General features: G+C 33.8%; 1 protein-coding gene across 6 annotated transcripts in view; it reads left to right on the top strand.

Moving 5' to 3' along the window:
• Positions 1–18050, top strand: part of Gulp1 (GULP PTB domain containing engulfment adaptor 1) — a 271076-nt gene that overhangs the window by 85640 nt on the left and 167386 nt on the right. For all 6 annotated transcript variants that reach the window (XM_076866249.2, XM_076866246.2, XM_076866250.2 and 3 more), the window contains exon 2: positions 7303–7405. The gene's annotated coding sequence lies outside the window, so the exon portion shown is untranslated. The remainder of the gene's footprint in view (positions 1–7302; positions 7406–18050) is intronic.

Below are 18050 nucleotides of genomic sequence, written 5' to 3'. Positions count from 1 at the left end.
TCTTATTTTTCCAAATGAATTTCATAATTGTTTTTTCTATTTCATAAGGAATAATATGGGATTTTAACTGGAATTGCATTGAATCTGTATAGTGCTTTGGGTAGTATGGCCATTTGGACAATATTAATTTTGTCCATCCAAGAGCATGGGAGATCTTTCCATCTTCTAAAGACTTCTTCAATTTCTTTCTTCAGTGTTCTGTAGTTTTCATTATAGAAGTCTTTCACCTCTTTTGTTAAGTTGGTTCCCAAGTATTTTATTTTATTTTATTTTATTTTATTTTGAGGCTATCGTGAATGGGGTTATTTTCCTAATTTCTCTTTCAGAGAAATTATCACTGATGTATAGAAACACAATTGATTTATGGGTGTTGATTTTATATTCTGCTACTTCACTGAATTCATTAATTAATTCTAGAAATTTTCTGTGGAGTTTTTGGGATCCTCTAAGTATAGAATCATCTCATCAGCAAATAATGATAGTTTGCGTTCTTCTTTTTCTATCTGTATACCTTCAGTTTCTTTTGTCTGTCTAATTGCTGTGGCTGGAGTTTCAAGGATCATGTTGAAGTGGTGAAAGAGGGCGTTTTTGTCTTATTCCAGGTTTTAGAGGGAATGCTTCCAATTTTTCTCCATTTAGAATTATGTTAGCCTTTGGTTTAGCATAAATAGCTTTCACAGTGTTGAGATAAAAAACTTTCCCTAGTTTTTCTAATGTTTTGAACATGAAAGGGTACTGTATTTTGTCAAATACTTTCTCTGCATCAGTTGGTATAATCATATGATTCTTATCTTTAAGTCTATTGATGTGATGAATCATATTTATTAATTTCCTTATGTTGACCCAAACTTGCATACCTGAAATTAACCCCATTTGATCATGTTGCACTATTTTTTATATGTTTTTATATGCAATTTGCCAGAATTTTATTGAGAATTTTTGCATCAATGTTCTTCAGGGATATTGGTCTGAAATTTTCTTTCATTGATGTATCTGCCTGGTTTTGGTATCAGGGTGATACCACTTCATAGAATGAGTTTGGAAGGTTTCCTTCCTTTTTTATTTCATGGAATAATTTGAGGAGTGTTGGAATTAATTCTTCTTTGTAGGTCTTATAGAATTCAGCTGTGAATCCATCTGGTCCCAATGTTTTCTTGGTTGGTAGGCTTTTGATGGCATCTTATATTTTCCTTCCTTGAAACTGATCTGTATCTGTTTAAATTGTGTGTGTCCTCTTGACTCAGTTTGGGTTGATCATTTGCCTCTAGAAATTTATTGGTGACTTCAAGGTTTTCTATTCTAATGGAGTATACATTTTCAAAATAGTTTCTAATTGTCTTTTATTTTTTAGTTGTATTTCAGTAGTGTCTGTCATGATATTTGTTTTCATCACAAATTTTAGTAATTTGAGTTTTCTCCCTCCTTCTTTTCATTAGAGTGGCTAAGGGCTTGCCAATTTTATTTATTTTTTCAAAGATTCAACTTTTTGTTTTGTCAATTTTTTGAATTGTTTCTTTTGTTTCAATTTCATTGATTTCTGCTCTGATTTTAATCATGTCCTGTCTTCTACTACTTTTGGTATTGGTTTCTTCTTATTTTTCTAGGACTTTGAAATGTAATGTTAGGTCGTTTATTTGTTGACTTTCTTTTCTTTGGGTGAATAAGCTTAATGCAGTGAACTTTCCTCTTAGCACTGCCTTTTTAGTGTCCCAGAGATTTTGATAAGTTGTATAAGAATTTCATTTACCTCTAAGATCTTAATGTTTTTATCTCCTCCCTGATGTCTTCTGTTATCCATGTGTCACTCAATAGCATATTGTTTAGTCTCCAGGAGTTGGAGTAGTTTCTCTTTTAATGTTTATCATTGATTTCTAGTTTTATTCCATTATGGTCTGATAGAATGCAGGGTAGTATCTTCAATGTTTTGTACTTGACAAGACTTGCTTTGTGGTATAACATATGGTCTCTTGGAGAAGGATCCATGTGCTGCTGAGAAGAACATGCATTTGCTTATTGATGGATGGAATATTCTATATATATGTCTATTAAGTTCAAATTATTGATTGTATTATTGAATTAGATAGTTTATTTGTTTAGTTTTTGTTTGGAAGATCTATCTAGAGGTGATAGAGGTGTGTTAAAGTCATCTAGTATTATTGGGTTGTGGTTGTGGTCCATTTGGTTCTTAGAGTTTGTTTGACATACATAGATGTCCCATTGTTTGGGGCATAGGTATCTGTGATTGTTATGTCTTGTTGATGTCTGAATCCTTTAAGCAGTATGAAATGTCTTTGTTTATCCCTTTTCACTAGCTTTGGTTTGAAGTCCACTCTATCTGATATGAAGATGGAGATTGCTGCTTCTTTACATGGTCCATGAGAGTGGTAGGTTTTTTCCCACCCTTCCACCTTCAGTCTGTGGATGTCTTTTCCTATGAGATAGTCTCTTGAAGGAAACCTATTGTTGGGTCTTTTTTCTTTAATTGAATCTGTCAGTCTGTGTCTTTTAATTGATGGAGTTGAGGCCATTCACATTCAGGGTTATTTTTGAAATATGATTTGTATTCCCAGACATTTTGGTTTATTTTTGTTTTGTTTTTTTATCTTGACTTGGTTTGTCCTTTGATTGGCCTTTCCTTTAGTGTAGTTCCTCTCTTTGCTGATTTTCATTGTTGTTTTTCATTTCCTCCTCCTGGAATATTTTGTGGAGAATGCTCTGTATTGCAGGCTTTCTTGCTTTAAATTCTTTTAACTTTTGTTTATCATGAAAAGTTTTCATTTTGTCACCGAATCTGAAGCTTAATTTTGCTGGATATAAAATTCTTGGTTGGCATCCATTTTCTTTCAGAACTTGGTTTACGTTGTTCCAGGATCTCCTGGCTTGAGAGTCTGGGTTGAAAAATCTGCTGAGATATGAATTGGTCTCCCCAATATGTGATCTAATTTCTTTCATGTCTGCTCTGAGCCACACTAGGAGCAAGATCTTCCTAAAATAATATCTATCTGTCTATCTATCTATCTGTCTATCATCTATCTATCTATCTATCTATCTCAATGTTATTATAACATTTATACAAATGTATATACATGTATATCATATATGTTTAACCATATATATGTACCTATATATGTTTTATATATATGTACACCCATATATATACATATTTGTGTGTGTGTGTGTGTGTGTGTGTGTATGTGTGTGTGTGTATACACACACACTGTAGCACTTCTCTGTTTTATCATCCTCTTGTCACCTTAGGATAAAATCCAAATTTTACAGCACAGTGTTCACGAACTTTCCTGATGTGGTCTCAAGTTGTCACTAGAGCTTTGTGCAGGACAATCACTTTTAAGTATTTTACTTTCAAGTCAATGTACTGTTTACCTTTCCTGCCACGTGGCAAGTTGTTTCTTATTCTTCCTCTCCCACCTGTGGCCTTTTCCTACTTAGTAGCTAGACAGTTTCTAACTGAAGGTTCACGGGTTCCATCTTTTTTTAAGGAAGATTTTCCGGAAGCTACTCTATGTTTCTGTAGCACCTGATCTTACTATTTATACAGCACTCGTTACATTGAAAAAATGCAACAGAGAATATAGACTTATGTTCCTCTTATTATTGACTAAAACAAATAATCATTCAAGAGATACTTAGTTAATATTAGTTAAGTGGACTAAATGATTTTTCTAATGTATTTTCCTTAAAGAATAGGGGTGTGGTCACGATTATATGTATGCTGTAGCCTTAATGGGAAGACTGGAATACACAGGAAATGACTGCCCCAAGCCACTTAGGACAGACTCCTAAGTCACCACATTTGTACCTTAGGGTGGAAACATTTGAGAAGATCATGGCTGGTTACAGATGGGTAACTGGGGGCATAAACCAGAAGAGGAAACAAACTGGAGTCTGTTTATTAAGTGGAGTGTAATTTACTCTGACATAACTGCCTGTAGGTGATAAGGGAAATAAGAAGGACCAGTAATGGTAGGTGTCTGGCTGTTACGGTAAGCGTTGCTCTATTTACTTAATTGAAGTCATTTTTAAAAAGGAGAAAAGAAAAATAAACATTAGATCCAAATATCTGATTTGAATTAAAATTAAAATTCTTTGAATTTTAGAGACTGTGGGAGGTAACTATGTAGGAATTTTTTCGGCAACATTTTTCAGATTAAATTGAAATAATTTTAAATTATTGGAGTATGTAGAAATGATAATATTAATAATTGTGGTTTGTGTGTCATTTACTGACAGTTAGAGATGACTTTTTGTTTGCCTTGTTTGTTCAGTTTGGTTTATTATATAGGAAAATTTAAAGATACAAGTGTTACATTAACAGTTTGTGTTGTAATTCTAATAATGTTTTTCATAAGTCAGTGCTATTGGGAAAAATGAAAATTTTGCTAAAGGAATGATTGTCTTCATTTATTTCCTATACATCTTCAAATTGTATGAGAATGTCATACATAGTGGCAAAACAGTATCAAATTAAACATACTAAAATTTAAAAAAAGCATTTGAATTGGAAAGCAGGATTTTATATTAAAATGTAAAATAAAAACATGTTCAAAAGAGCATCTCATAAGCCAATCTCATTTTTTGGAAGAATATTCTAAGTGTTCTTTCTATGAACAAATATAATCATGTCAGCCTTGCAATAATAGATCCAGTGCAGAATATATATCATTTTCCTGCAAAAAGAAAGAAAGAAGTAGGCATAAGTTCATTCTTGTTTTTGATGTGGTTATTTTTCTGGGCTTCTTTATTCTGTCACATTGCATAAAATATTCTACTTTGAAAAGTATTTCTTATAGTAAGATCAAGTTTCAGTTAATTTGAAATGCAAATAAAAGCTCTGGGAATGTTAAGATGAACTGGCCATTTTGAGGAACATGTTAATTTTTTTGTACTGGGGATCAAACTCAGGGGCACTCAACCAACCAGACACATCCCCAGCCCTATTTTGTATTTTATTTAGAGACAGGGTCTCACTGAGTTGCTCAGTGCCTTGCTTTTACTAAGGTGGGCTTTGAACTTGTAGTCTTCCTGCCTCAGCCTCCTAAGCTGCTGGGATTACAGGTGTGGGTCACTGAGCCCAACTATGTGTACTTTTTAATAATATTTTAGAATATGATTTATTGAATATTTTGATTAACATTTATGTTATCTTGAATAGCTTCTCTCTAACTTTTTAGATTAATATTTGCCACAAAATTACCCTCATCCTGAAAAAGAACTAGTTTTTACCCCCTCTTTCTTCTTCCCTAAGACAATAAACAAGAAAAATATGATCTTTTTATTAAATCACTCTGGAAATCATGACATGGTTTCATGGTTTTCTTCTCACTATGTACCATGTTTAAAATTCTCTATCCTCAATGGACAGACCTTTTATCATAGCTGGCAGTATAGGACAAAGCAGTCTTCACATTTTGAGGAAAGATAAATGAATGTTATCATTCACACACCCCAAAGTCTAGTGATCAGTAAGAGAATACCATATGATTTAGCAAATATCATCAGACTGGATGGGCAAATATTATTTATCTTTAATATTATGAAGTATCTATATGTGGCCTTGAAATATTTTAGAATATGATTTATTGAATATTTTGGTTAACATTTGCTTATATTGTAATTTATATTGCTTATATTTTAATTCAGATGTTTAAATTGTGGTCTTCTGGGGCAGATGCTCTTGATGAACTGCCTATATGCTATTCCCATTAACACTGCAGTTCACACTGGCAGAATCTCCATTATCAGATATTCCTGCATTTGGGATTCTTTGACTACCAAAGACAACTTTGCCAACAAAAGCAGGCCGGAAGTCTCAGGGAATTAACACCACTGGGAGCATGACTCAGCTAATGATTAATGAGGGTTGGTGTATCCCAATGCCTACTCTGTCATTCTTCAGGTGAGATGTATCCCTTTACACTGGGTATCAGATTTTTCTCAGCCAGTTTACACTGTTGTTGCCAACAGTGTTGATGGACCTGATGATGCTCTCTCTGTTAATAAGACGCCTTACAGTACTTGTCTCACTTCTTTTCTCCCTACTGGTGTTTCCTGGGATCATCTCACAAATACATTGTCTTGTAATTGAGTTGTTACATCAGGATTTTCCTCTGGGGGAAGTTAAATTAAGATCTTTTTAAAGCTCTGATAGAAAAGGAAAAGAAAGTGAACAAATAGATAAACAAGTTTCTAAAGAAGATTTTACCTAAGATGAAAGAAGAGTTTTCAGTATATATATATATATATATATATATATATATATATATATATATATATATCTTAGATACAAACACAGAGGTAGGAATAAAATAATATTTGATCTCATCTATTATTGAAGAAAGTAAAAACTGTAGATATGGTGTCACTGATACTCATATCATGGTGGAGGCAAGACAAATTTTTATTTATATATATCTATATCTATATCTATCTATCTATCTATCTATATCTGTATATTTATATCTATATATCTATATATCTATCTATCTATATATATATCTATATCTATCTATCTATCTCTCTATATCTATCTATCTATCTAATTAACACCACTGGGAATCTCCTTATTTTTGCCTGAAAAAAACTGGTGTTTTGGCAAGAAGAGGTATTATTCTGTGAATTTTTCTGCTACCATTTGGATTTATGTTGGAGGTACATTTGAAGTGACTGAATTAAGGGAAGACCATTTGTGCTGTTGTATCTACCTGGAAAGTCTTTTTCATTTGTCTGTTGGGATGAAAATTTAAAAGTATTAACCCAAACTATCTGTTTTGGTTTTAGCATGGTGATCAACAGAAGGATAACTATCTAAATGCCTTTTTATCATAATTGAAGTGGAATGAAAATAAATCTTTGCTTTTTCATATTCTGTATCACTTTGGGAATCATGAGCAGGTTGTGAACTGTTAGTCTAATTAGCTACTATGTGAAAGAGATAACTGAGCTACTTACACAGCTCAAGGGAGAGAGGCATATATTGTCCACCAACTACCACTGTGTTATAACAGTAACATACCTACGAGTTAAAACATTTAACTCACTATGTATGTGGCAGTACTGCTACTTGTCATCATCTAGCAACCTGCCACTCTATCTTTTTAAAAAATATGTTTTATTATTATTTCCTACCATATGGTAACTTTCTTGAACTTTCACAAGATGTATAATTAAAATTTTAGAAGATATAATGTACTCTCTAAATAAAAGAATGTAATTATTGATGAATTTTATTAAGCCCAATCTTAATTTCATTTTTATTGTATTTATTTTATCTGATATACATAGGAGAGGAAGTGATAGAAGAAGAATTCTGTTGGCAGCTATATGATTGAAGCTACAAAAGGCCAAGTGTCCATAAATTCTTTCAACTATATTTGAGCATATTCAGGTAAGAACAAATCATTACTTATATACTATTTCTAAAAAGATTATTAAAGGAAAAATGATAAAATGCATTAAAGCAAAATAAAGTTAAGAGCAGAAATAAATGGGGTACCACAGTGTACACCTGTAATCCAAGCAACTCAAGAGGCTGAGGCAGAAGGATTGAAAGTTGAAGCTTAACTTGGGCTACTTTGGGAGACTCTGTATCAATAATAAAAAAAAAAAAAAAAAAAAAAAGAATGGCTAGGAATGTTGCTCAGTGGTATACCCTTGAGTTCAATCCTTGGTACAAAAAAAAAATATATATATATCTTTTTTAAAAAATAACTTTTGTGGTTGTTCTATGTCATTTGATTTTTGCTTTGTTGGTTTTCTTTTTTAAACCAAATTGAGGTGATAAATTATATTTTTGTATCTTTGTTGATAATATTATGGTTATTTTTAATTTTTATTTTTTGGTGCTGTGTGTAGGTCAAACTCATGATAGAAAATTATTCTACCACTGAACTATACTCTAAGCTTTCTTTATTATTTTTGTAACTATTTTTGTAACACACCTACTTTGTTCTGTTCTTTGGGAATGTGAATTAATGTTTCATATTTTACATTGTATCATTTGACATATAAATGATTTTAAAATATTTTAGGGTATGTGCTGGGTGTGGTGGCGCATGCCTGTAATCCCAGTTGCTTGGAAGGCTGAGGCAGGAGGATCTTGATTTCAAAGCCAGCCTCAGCAAAAGCTAGGCGCTAAGCAACTCAGTGAGACCGTCTTTAAAACACAAAATTGGGCTGGAAATGTGGCTTATTGGTTGAGTGCCCCTGAGTTCAATCCCTGGTTACTCCCCCCATCATTGTATATTCATATTTAGGGTATGTGTCTTTATTATTCAGTAAAAACAGAGTTATTATTATCTTAGTAGAGTTATTAAAATAGCATCACTGAGTCAATGACTATGATGTTTTAAAGGCTTTTTGTTCCTGTTGCTGAGTTTACCCATAGAAGGTAGAAATGGTTAAAGTTGTCCTTACTCAGTTTTGAAGACTGTTGAATTATTGCCTACTATTTTATCATACAAAAAATTTTATTAACTAAACTTACTTTGGGTTGAAGAAAAACTCAAAACTAGGATTTTAAATTTTGATTGAAAACCGTAGCTTTCTCCTAGTCAGATATATTTAACAAACATATTCCCTTATATAACTAGGCCTAGAAGAAAAGTGGCTATATATATATGCATAATCTTATATATGCATAATCTTTCCACATGACTGAAAATGTAGTATTTGTCAATGAAGACAAGTATCCATCTGTTTAACTGATGTTTATTGAAAACTTAGTGTGACATTAACCTAACCACTGTGATTATTGAGCAATGGGAGTGGTGTTAGTTGAGATTAGGGGAGGAGAAGCACAGAAATAGTTCTTTGTTACTTTGGCTTTTCAATAAAACTATGATAAGATAAGAAACACATTTCAGTAATTCCAGTAGAGGCAGAGTGTACCAAGTGCCACAGAAGAAGTAAAAGGAAAGAACAGTTGCTGAAGTGAGGCCTCTTCACAAGTGGGAAGCCGGATTTCCAGAATAAGTAGGACTGGTAGTTAAAAGAAATGGAGAGTCAACTCAGAGCAAAGGGCAGGGCCAGGAAGGCATGGGGGATTATCAGGAAATTAGACAGATAGGGTAGAGAGAGCAAAGTAGTGGGGAGTGTGTTCTCTGATTTGGATTGATATACTTTGGAATTTGTATTTCATCATTAGATAGCAAGGACTAACTTTTTATAGTATGTATATATATAAATATATATATACACATGCACACACACAATATTATTTTATTTATTTATTTAACGTGGTGCTGAAGATTGAACCCAGTGCCTCATGCATGCATGTGAGGCAAGCACTCTACCACTGAGCTACAACTCCAGCCATATAGTTATTCTTTTATAGAATCAGATGATCTGTGCTATCCTTAGAGAAGTTAATTTAGCGATACGTGTTTTAAAAGAACAAATAGAACTCAGATTAAAGAAAGGCAGAGTAATTTGTAGACTTTTCCTTCCTTGAAATCACCATTGGCTGAACACTTGCTATTTGCCAGGCACTAAACCATGAACTATAGAAAGAATAATGAAGAAGACATAATCCCCATCCCAGGAGATTGTATTGAATGTATTGAATGAAGCATACATGATGAACAAATGAATATAGATCAACATGACACTTTAAGGGTAGATTCAGATTCAAGGAATGGCTAGCGGCCATTTGGGTATTTAACTTCCCAGTGGAGCTGCATTGTTTTATAACCAAATCTGGGAAGTGTCGTCCCATCTGTAGTGAGTTGCATATTGGTTTCCAAACAGATTCTCAAGTCCTAACTTGTGAATGTAAAATTATTAGACAGATAGGGTATTTTCACATATAATTAAGGATCTTTGTATGTGATCATCTTGAATTAATTAGTTGAACCTGACTCTAGTGACACAAGTCCTTAAAAGATAAAGAGAGGGTGAAGTACTGGTGAAAGAAATATTCCATATTATGTTATGTCCATGTACAAATATACCACTCCTGCTTATATATTTAATTATAATTTACTAATTAAAATATCAATAACAACAACAGAAAGGAGTTCAGCAGAGTAGAACAAGTAGATCAGGTGAACAGAAAAGGATAGTACTGTGGAATGAGATTGATCAATTATAATTTGTGCATATACAAATATGGCATAGTGAATCCTATTATTTCTAAATATAATGTACCAAAAAATAATGAAAGATATAAAAAAAAAAGAAGGCCATGTGAAGACACTCAGGGACTTCAGGTGTCTCCTATTACCTATTGATGTAGCCACATGCTGTGGAGAAACCACCAGAAGCTGGAAGACAAAGGAGACATAACCTCGCCTTTAGTTTACTGAGGAAGTGTAGCTTTTTCAATACCTTGATTCAGACTTCTGGCTTCCAGAATGAGGACAGGATATATTTCTATTCTTTTAAGGCAGCCAGTGTATGTGTGGTAATTTGTTTTGGCAGCCCCAGGAAACTAATATATCACTATTTCTGTAGTCTCCTATTATTTAGAAGTAAGTTACTGAGTCTAGATTACATTTCAAGAGCAAGGGATCACAAAGGGGCAAGAAAATCAGCAGGCAGAGATTGCTGGAAATCATCTTAGAAGCGACCTGTTACATTTGATTTCGCTTCCGGCTACCTCCATTTGTATGCTGTGTCTACACTTGGAACAAACTCAGTAGATCAGAGGTAGAATCATTATCTCACATTCTCAAAATCATGATCTTTCATCTGTATTTACTGCCTCTCTGATCAGAATTACTATTCACCTGAATAATCAAATTGGAAAACTTAGAGTCAAGTAAAATTTCTTCTCATTTAAAACGTCTATCCTTACATTGATTAGCGATTCTTTTTCATTCTATTCTCTGCATTTTTATCATTTACAACTCCTTATTTTTTATGTCTCACCTACTGTTTTCAGGCTTTTATGATATCTTCCAAATGTAGTTTAATAACCCTTAAATGTTCAAAGTCTTTCTAACCCTTTCCTCTTCAAATCTTTCCGGCAAAGTGGATATGAAACCCACATGGGATAAGAGCATTCCTTTTACTTAACATTTTTCTTTGGGTCTCTCCCTTCTTTATAAGCCAGATGACAGTTACTTAGCAGGAAATAGTCCCTGATGATCTGACTTTTGATTTCCTGATTTCAACTTTATATTTATATTTCAACTTTATATATTATAATCATTACTACATATACATCTATAGAATTGTATAAAATTGCAAAACATCTTATGTTCTCCATTTTTTGCTTATACAATCTCTTTTTCTACCGAATAAGTGTTTTTTAAGATTCAAAATACCTAGCAGGATGACTAATACTAATGCTCAGCACAAAATAGATTTTTATCCATTTAAAACTAATGGAAAAGATGAAAGAGTGGGAACAGAAAACTCCTAAAACTCAACAAAATTGCTAAACTTTTATACTAGGCTAAACTGGAAATAAAGAAAAGAGAAAGGGATTTATGGACTGATTATGGACAAGGACTGTGAAATTTAAGGATAGGGTTAAAGGAAATATAAGTTCAATGTAAATGTGTACGAGAAGTAGAAAGTAAAAAAAAAAAAGTTTACAAAAAGAGAAAATTTTGATCTTAGATTATAAATATAGTTTAACCAGATGAAGACACATCAAGGGAACAAAACCTCAGACCAATATCTATAATGAACATAGATGCAAAAATTCTTAATAAAATACTGACAGAAATCACATACAAAAACACATTAAAAAGATAGTGCACCATTATCAATTGAGGTTTGTCCTAGGGAGGGCAGGGTTGGTTCAACAAATAGAAATCAATAAATGTAATTTTTCACATCAATAGACTTAAAGATAAGAATCTCATGATTATCTTAATAGAAGCAGAAAAAGCATTTGACAAAATATAGCATCCATTTATGTTCTAAATACAAGAAAAACCAGGGATAGCAGGAACATACCTCAACATTGTAAAAGCTATATATATTAAATCCATTCTAATTGGAAAAAGAATTCTCTCTAAAAACTGGAACAAGACAGGAATGCTTTCACCACTTTTATTAAATCTAGTCTTTAAAACTCTGGCATAGCAATTAGGCAGAAAAAGAAAGTAAATGAATATGAATAGGGAAAGAAGAGTTCAAACTGTCCCTATTTGCTGATAACATGATTCTTTATTTAGAAGACCCCAAAAAACTCCACTAGAAAGCTTCTAGAACTCAAAAAAAAGTCAGCAAATTAGCAGGATATAAAATTAATACCCATAAATCAATTGCATTTCTATACATCAATGATGAATCAGCTGAAAGATAAATTAGGAAAACTACCCCATTCACAATAGCTTCAAAAATAAATAAGTAAGTAAGTAAATAAAGAAATAAATAAAAACACTTGGGAATCAATCTAACAAAAGAGGTGAAAAACCTTTACGATGAAAACTACAGAATATTAGAGAAAGAAATCGAAGATTTTAGAAGATGGAAAGAGCTCCCATGTTCTTGGATAGGCAGAATTAATATTGTCAAATGGCCATACTACCAAAAGTTCTATACAGTTTTAATGCCACTCCTATTAGAATTCTGTTTTTCACAGAAATAGAAAATGCAGTCATGAAATTCATTTGTAAAAATAAGAGACCCAGAAGAGCCAAGCAATCCTTAGTGAGAAAAATGATACAGTACGCATCACAATACCAGACATTAAATCGTACTACAGAGCTATAGTATTAAAAACAGCATGGTATTGGCACCAAAACAGACATGAAGACCAATGGACCAGAATAGAAGACACTTGAGACAAACCCACATAAATACAGTTTGCTAATGTTAGACAAAGGCACCATAAACATACATTGTAGAAAAGAGAGCCTCCTCAACAAATGGTGCTTGGAAAACTGGAAATCCATATATAGCAAAATGAAATTTAACTGCTATCTCTCACTCTGCACAAAACTCAACTCAAAGTGGATCAAAAATCTAGGAATTAGACCAGAAACCCTGCACCTCCTAGAAGAAAATGTTGTCCTAACACTCCATCATGTTGGCTTAGGAACCAACTTCCTCAACAAGACTCTTAAAGTGCAAGAAGTAAAATCAACAAATTGGATGGTATCAAACTGAAAAGCTTTTTCACAGAAAAGGAAACAACCAAGAACGTAAAGAGGGAACCTACAGAATGGGGGAAAATCTTTGCCACCTGCAACTCAGAGCATTAACCTGGTATATATAAAGAACTAAAAAAAAATTTATACCAATAAAACAAGTAACCCAATTAATAAATGGGCGAAAGAACTAAACAGGCACTCACAGAAGAAATATGAATAATCAACAAATACATGAAAAAAATGTTCGACATCTCTAGCAATTGAAGAAAGGCACATGAAAACTTCACTGAGATTTCATTTCACTCCAGTCAGAATGGCAGCAATCATGAATACAAGTAATAATAAATGTTGGTTAGGATGTGGGGAGAGAAGGTACACGTAGACATTGCTAGTGGGACTGCAAATTAGTGTAACCACTCTGGAAAGCAGTATGAAGATTCCTCAAAATACTTTGAATGGAACCACCATTTGATCTGCTTATATCACTCCTGGGTATATATCCAAGGAAGTTAAAATCAGTATACTACAGGGGCACGGTGACGTAAATGTTTAGAGCACTTCAATTCTTAATAGCTAAGCTATGGAACCAAACTAGGTACCTGACAACAGATGAATGGGTAAAGAAAATGTGGTATATATACACAATGGGATATTACTCAGACATAAAAAATGACTTTATAATATTTGGTGATAAGTGGATAAAATTAGAGACAAATCTTGCTAACTGAAATAAGCCAATCTTCAAAATACAAAGTTCAAATGTTCTCTCTGATATGTGGATGCCAACATAAAACAAGTGGGGGGAATAGGAGTTCATTTGATTAGACAAAGGGGAATAAAGGGAAGGAAGGTGAGGTAGGACTAGGAAAGACAGTGGGATGAATTATTACATAAAGGCTGACAAATCTGATTTTAGAAATTCAAGAAAATAGGAATTAATGAATATCTTTTTTTTTTTGTACCAGGAATTGAACTCAAGGGCATTCTACCACTGAGTTACATCCCCAGCCATATTTTGTATTTTATTTAAAGACAGGGTCTCACTGAGTTGCTTAGCGCCTCAGTGGCTGGCTTTGTACTCACAATCCTCCTGTCTCAGCCTTCCAAGAAGCTAGGATTACAGGCCTGTACCACAATGCCTGGCTGGATATCTTTTTTAATAGTATTAACTGTACATATTGATATTATAAAGACAGCATTTTACTCAATGGAGGAAATTCTAGTAGCATTATAAATAAGATCAGGAACAAGAAAACAAGGTTGATTGGCCTCACTTTCATTTAACATCACTGAAGGTACTAACCAATCAAATCTCATGCTAGAAATCAGCTCCATACTTAAGAAATGGAAAGGGGAATACAAGGAAGGGAGGCGAGACAGGAATAGGAGAGACAGTGGAATGAATCTAACATGACTTTCCTATGTACGTATATGGTCACAACACAATGAATCTCCACATCATGTACATCCACAAGACTGGGATCCCAATTACAGTAACACATACTTCATGTTTGCATAAATATGTCAAATATATACTCGACTGTTTGCATAACTAGAAAGAACAAATTTAAAAAGTTTAAATTCAAATGTATTTATCGTGGTGGTTTTAAGGTTTTGCAGTCTTAAACGATACGTTCTTATGGACATTGTAGTAGATTAGGTGGAGAGTGTAAAGAAGAGGATAGTCTTTCAAAATAGTGAGAGGTAAAATAAATCAGAGACAAAAATGTGGTGGAATGTAAGGAAAGTGGCAAAAAAGACCTAGATATGTAAATCTCTGTTTATTCTGTTGCAATAGGTAAGGCTAACAGTACTCTACTCGAAGAGACTCTCTGGGCAAATCCCTCAGTGGAAGACTGATTCAAACCATACTCAGATGATGTTTTATATGTTTAGATAAAAAGGCAAAGAACTGTTAAGCCACTGAAGAAATTAAAGAAACTTGTTTTCTTTTTATTTCTCCTTTGAAGTTAACATTTATTATTTCTATGTGTGTAAAGCCTATTCCTGTTTTTATCTTGATGTTCAAATTAGTCTTTGCCTATACAGTGTTAACATTGGTTTTCATTTAGTAAAGAGTTTAGAAGAAAAAAATGTTTTGGATACTTAAATAATATGTAATTGCCAAGAATGGTTCCTTCATATGTTAATTGTCATTTTAATGAAATAATGAGGTCTATCAAGTGGTAGCTCATCACATATTGGTCTCTATATTGCAAAGTGCTAATTAGTTTACTGAATAGTTTTGCTTAGAGAATCAGAAGGTAATCAGATGAAATTATTCTCAGAAAAGATAGGAGCCAGACTGTTCCAAGATCTACTCATAAATAAATCTATTCAAATATATAGAGAGATTCATGGGTACATCTGGAGCTAACTCTGGACCAGTAATGCATTTAAAGTTGCCCCCTTTCTCTGCACCCCATTCACGAAAAAGAGTGCGTTTGGCTGACCTCAGTCATTGTCCTCTCCCAGGAACCTTGGTACTTGATGCACAGTTCTTCCAAATTGCCTGCACTCAGAGAGGGTAAGTCCCAGAAGGAACTTCAGAGTTCTGAGACTAGGATCAGGAGTGGGTGTGGCATAAACAAAAACACTAGATATTGCAAAGCTCCCTTCTCAGAAGAGGCGTTCAAGAGCCATCAAGTCACAATGGCAATAATACCTCCAAAAATAAAGCTTTTGCCAGTAAAAGGAATGTAGATAATGATAATGTTGCTCAGATCTCAGTAAGTATCTATTATCATGAGAAATTTACTTTTTCTTTCTTTGGTAAATATATCTTTTGAGTGTGTGTGTGTGTGTGTATGTGTGTGTGTGTGTGTGTGTGTGTGTATGTGTGTGTGTGTGTGTGTGTGTGTGTGTATCATGTTCCAGTTTTCACACCAGACAGTGAGCATAAAAATGTAAACAACAGAATTACTCTTTGCTATTTATGGACCCTGTATTCTATTGAGAACTGAAAAGAAAGCCATTGTATATTGCATTAATCATAACATGGGTGGTACATTTGTTTCCCAGGGCTACTATCAGAAAGAACCACGAGCTGGGGGAGGTGGAATTAAAACAACAGACATTCCTTCTCTAACAGTTGGGGAATCCATCAAGGTGTCAGCCAGGTCACTACCACTCCAGGAACTGTCAGGGAGGATCCTTCCTTGTTTCCTTCCGTTTCTGGAGACTTCTGGTGTGCCTCAGCTCTACTCAACAGGCCATCTCTGGATGGCCTCTTTTCCTGTGTGTCTCTGTGTCCTCTGTTCCACTTATAAATACACCAGTCATTGGATGGGGGCCCATAGGAAGTTCAGAATGATTTTTTTGTCAGAATTCCTTTAGCTAATTATATCTGCAAAGAACCTATTTCCTAATGAGATCACCTGAGATTCTGAGTAGGTCTCAATCTTGTGGAGAATAGTATTTAACAAATTATGGGAGAATACAAAATACTATTGGTGTTCCTAGCAAGGTCTGGAGGAGTGGGGGGAGAGGAGGAGGGAGGGAGGGAGGGAGGGAGAGAGAGAGAGAGAGAAAGAGAAAAGAAGAAGAAGAGGAGGAGGAGGAGGGAGAAGGGATAATGACAAAGAAATTAATGGGGCAGACGACAATAAGAAAACATTTTAAGGAATTTGACATTATCCTAACTCTAATAGCATGTGTGGGGGTGGTGGTGACGACACAGGAGGGAATTAAGCAGGCAAATGGCTTAAGAAGATTTGTGTTTTATAAAAATCACATTGGGTGCAATGTGGAGATGAGGAATAATCTGAGTAACATGGGAGGAAAAAGATAGCAAAGACACGGCAATTATATGGGTTTGAAATGATAGTGGCTTCAATAGGAGATGACAGTGGGAATGGAGAGGATAAATAAAATTCTGATATTTGACAAAAGTGGAATTGATATGTGAATTAAAGGAAAAGGATGATAAGAAAGGAATCACATGATGGCTCAGGTACAATCTTGTGAGTATATGTAGATGATAGTAGATGTGAGACTGTAGGTGTGTGTGAGAGAGAAAGATGGATAAATAAATAAATGAAGAATACAGTTTTCAATATTTTCTTTTTTTTTTTTTAATACTGGGGATTGAACCCAGAGGCAGTTAACCACTGAGCCACACCCCCAGCCCTTTTTTAAAAAAATATTTTATTTAGAGACAGGATCTGACTGAGTTGCTTAGGGCCTCACTATGTTGCTAAGGCTGGCTTTGAACTCAAAATACTCCTGTCTCAGGCTCCTGAGCTGCTGGCATTACAGGTGTGCACCACTGCACCCAGCAGTTTTGGACATTTCTTAATTTGAGCTGCTAAGGAACTCCAAATCAATATGTTCAAAACTTGTTGTCTAACTGTCTATATAATACTGGTAAAGTTGAGTCAGGAAGCCATCACATATAAATGGTACCTGAAATTGGAAATTTGGGGGGAAAACTTTCATATTATTACTATATCTAATAATGGAATATAGCAGAATTAAATGAATACCTTTGGAAATAATTTTCAGTGTCATAGGAAGTATCATTAGATATGACAAGTGAGAAGAATAAAACTGGGACAAGTTGTATTTATAGTAACATCTCAACACTATATATTTGGCTACAGTTAATAACAAATATTATAAGAAATGCACTTAATATTAGCCTGGTTATTTCTGGATGATTTTATTTGTCTTCTTTTATCTTTGGTTTCATAACACAGTGTGTTCAATGAGCATATACTGCTTTTATAAACAGAAAAATACTTTTTTTGGATAAATTTCAGCACATAAAATGTACCTGAAATAAGATATTTACAAAGGTATTTTACAAAATAAACAATTGATTTCCAAAGAATGTGCATCTTTTGACTTAGGATAAAAAAGTTGCAAGAGGATAAAGGACCATAAAACCTGGTTCAGTGTTTATAAAATATCTTGAAATATGTAAGGAAATATAGATTGCATGTCCTAAGGTTAAGTAACTATTTGATAAATTGGGGAAACATT

Source organism: Callospermophilus lateralis, chromosome 9 (genome assembly GCF_048772815.1).
Source record: "Callospermophilus lateralis isolate mCalLat2 chromosome 9, mCalLat2.hap1, whole genome shotgun sequence".
Classification (NCBI taxonomy): Eukaryota; Metazoa; Chordata; class Mammalia; order Rodentia; family Sciuridae; genus Callospermophilus; species Callospermophilus lateralis.
This window is presented reverse-complemented; position numbering and strand designations above follow the sequence as displayed.